Below are 3,718 nucleotides of genomic sequence, written 5' to 3' on the forward strand. Positions count from 1 at the left end.
ATTTTCATATTTATGAATACTTTACAACACGATTATTGGTATGTTAAATACTTTATTGTACAATGCATACAATTGTACATTATTTGTAACGCGATCCGCTTATATCACAATGTGATTCTTTGGACCCCAAGCACAGCATTATAAGGGGGTTGAGCTGTATATCCATCAAGTTCAACCTATGCTAAATTTAGACAACAGATAATTTATCCTATATTTGCACTTACAGTATATTGATCCAGAGGAAGGCAAAAACAAAACTAAGTGAAATATCATCCAATAATATCTCATACGGGGAAACATAAATTCCTTCCTGACTCCAAATATTGCCAATCTTATTTCACCCTGGATCAACATCCTTCCCATGGTTACATATTTTGCATATCCCTGTATTCATATTGTAACCCCTCCTTGCCTGGCTCAAAAGTTGTTGCAGTGAGATAGCTGTGGAGAGGTACAGATGTTGGTGTACAGACTTTCAAACCTTTTTCTCAGGGTGCTGGTGTCCGTGCTGGCTGATGATGTAAGCTTTTAAGGTGAAATAAAGGACTCCAGGAACTTTGTTGCACAAACAGGGCAGGTTTTATTGACAGGACAGTTCTTATACCAATGTAGTCCTTGGGTCGGCCGCACTGCCCTCACGAAATCCACTTGTGCTCTGGTTTTTTTTCAACTGTGCATGCGGAGTGCTCATAAGGAGACTTAATGGCCCCATCATAATTTACCCAGCGGGGGTCCCTGCGTCTGAATGAAACTCGAGCTGTGTGAATCCTACTGGGCCTATTATTGAGATTCCATTTGAGAGGACTGCTATGGATATAGTGGGTCCCTTGCAGAAATCTACCAAGGGTCATCAATATATCCTAGTAATTCTAGATTATGCCACTCGCTATCCAGAGGCGGTGCCCTTACGTAATACTTCCTCCAAAGCCATAGCTAAGGAATTGTTCCAAGTATTCTCCCAACTCAGGATACCAAAGGAAATTTTGACAGATCAGGGCACCCCATTTACGTCTAAGCATATGCAAGAGTTATGCATAGAGCTAAAAATAAAGTCCCTAAGAACCTGTTTACCATCCGCAAACGGACGGACTGGTAGAGAGATTTAATAAAACGCTTAAGATGATGTTGAGGAAGGTGGTTAGTAGTGATGGGAAGAACTGGGACACCTTGTTGCCTTATCTCTTGTTTGCTATCGGAGAAGAACCACAGGCCTCTAAAGGGTTTCCCCCATTTGAACTCCTGTATGGGAGACGCCAAAAAGGTATTCTGGATAGCCTCAAAGAAGAGTGGGAGCAACAGGCTGTTCCAGGGAAGAATGTCATCCAATTTGTAGAAGATTTAAAAGAACGCATTTCTCAGGTTACTCCCATAGTCAGACAACATTTAGAAGTGGCACAGAGGGCCCTACAGAACCTTTACAACAGACAGGCTATAATTTGCAGCTTCTGACCAGGGGACAGAGTAATGTTGCTTGTTCCCACGGCTGAAAGCAAGCTGTTATCACATTGGCAAGTCCATATGAAGTTCTGGAACAGGTCGACCCGGTAAATTATAAAATTCGCAGCCAGATCGGAGGAAGGTAGAGAAAATCTATCACATAAATCTATTAAAATCCTGGAAGGATAGAGAGGTATGTCTGACGGTGGTAGCTAACAAATCCGGGAAAGTGGAGGATCCACTAGTTCGAATATCGTCAAAACTCACTCCTGAACAATATGGGGAAGCTATAGAGTTGATAAATAGGAACAGGGATGTATTTTCCAGCGTACCAGGGAAAACAAGGGTGGTTTCCCATGATATAGTCACCAAGCCGGGAATAGCCATTAAGATAAGACCTTATTGGATTCCAGAAGCCAGAAGAGGGGCTATTCAGTCAGAGGTAAAGAAGATGCTAGACCTAGAGGTAATTGAGGAGTCTCATAGTCAATGGTCCAGCCCTATTGTCTTGGTACCTAAGTCTGATGGGTCAATACAATTTTGTAATGACTTTAGAAATGTCAATGAAGTCCCAAAGTTTGATACCTATCCTATGCCCCAGATAGATGAGTTAATTGAGAGGTTGGCGATGGCCAGATTTTAATCACTTTATATCTTACAAAGGGTTATTGGTAAATCCTGTTAACAGATTCAGCAAAAGAGAAAACAGCGTTATCCACACCTGATGGCCTTTTCCAGTATACAGTTTTACTCTTTGGCCTTCATGGGGCACCTGCAACTTTTCAAAGGTTGATGAATGAATTGTTACGTTCCTTCTACTTTAAGGAGGAAGTACAGTTTCCAAAGTACAGCTGAACCTCATTATAACGCGGTGCTCGTGGTCCACATAATGAGATCGTGAAATGGCAGCCACAATCAGTGAGGACTTACCGGCATCTGCAGCTCTCTCCTCTCCCTGCTTCATCAGGCTTTATCCATGTGCGCGGCTTTCAATTTGACTTTTGAGCGCATAGGAGGGTCACATGGCCCTTCTCTGACTAATAACAGTGCAACAGTAAATACATTTTATATAATACACATCCAGGAATCGAACCCATGACCCTTCATATGCTAGTAGCAATTCTCTAGCTGCTACACCACAGGGTTGGTGTGATGAATCTGATTCTATATACAAACTTAACATCTATTGAATTGCATTGTGCAGTAGATCTTATGTGTGTTTAGCAGCTATTAGCTACTATCATATGGAGGCTCATGGGTTCTATTCCTGCATGTTTATTATATAAAATGTACTCACCGTTGGGCTATTATTGGTCAGAGAAGGGTCATGTGACCCTCCTCTGCACTCGAAAGACAAATTGAAAGCCGAGCACGTGGACGCAGCCTGATGAAGCAGGGAGAGGCCCTCCTGCGCCATAGAATAGTTCCTTTTTTAAGATTTGGGAGCCTTGAATAAATGCCTAAAAGTCAGGGGACCAAGGAAATGGATTTTGATTAAGCCATCCAAATAAATCCTTAGGGAATAGTCAACTAGAGGAAGCTATTAAAAAGTGGACCCCTAAAGCCACTACTGTATTCATCTGCAAATGTGTTGAGATTATCTAATGATGTTGATCGGTAGTTATAGATGCTAACAAACCTGTTTTATGTGTTTTGAAATTATAAACCAGTATTTTGTAAGTGATGTGATGGTTTCCTCTTTTATGTCCCCCCTCCTACCCTCCCCCTTTTCTTTTTGTATCCTCCCCCCTATTGAAAACTCAATAAAACAATTTGTACAAAAAAAAAATATTCCTAACAATGGCATTACAAACATCCAGTCACCAAAAAAAAAAAAAGCATTATTTCAGTGTAATGTTAAAACCCCATGTTAACATTAATAAACTTAAGTGGATACACGTTATTAAAATTCCTCATTTGCATATCATAACCAAAGTCCGGTATAGTTAACACTATGCATTTAATGGAGAAAACGTGACAAAGTTGTTATTGTTCTTTTAAGATGCACCGTTAGTGTTAACATGATGTTAAGTTAGTTCAGTTAACACAACATTAAAGCAAGAATCCACATCAGAATGAATTTAGCTTGTATAATATTAGTGCGTTTTTTTGTGTTAAAATCATGCATTTTTCATCTCTAGTTTTTGCTGTTACTATGATAACTTTTACACTGCATAGTCTCTGGAGGGGGAAAATGGCAATCAGTACACACTGCAGCTTTAAGTGACGTGACAGAGCTTTGTAGATCCGTGACAAAAACTCTAAAGAAAACAATGTAACG

The 3,718-nt window shown here is 40.3% G+C and overlaps 1 protein-coding gene across 1 annotated transcript in view; it reads left to right on the forward strand.

Annotated features, from left to right (window-relative positions):
- Positions 1-3,718, forward strand: part of RPS12 (ribosomal protein S12) — a 248,085-nt gene that overhangs the window by 49,121 nt on the left and 195,246 nt on the right. The window lies entirely within an intron of this gene.

This window comes from Ascaphus truei, chromosome 4 (assembly GCF_040206685.1).
Source record: "Ascaphus truei isolate aAscTru1 chromosome 4, aAscTru1.hap1, whole genome shotgun sequence".
Taxonomy (NCBI): domain Eukaryota; kingdom Metazoa; phylum Chordata; class Amphibia; order Anura; family Ascaphidae; genus Ascaphus; species Ascaphus truei.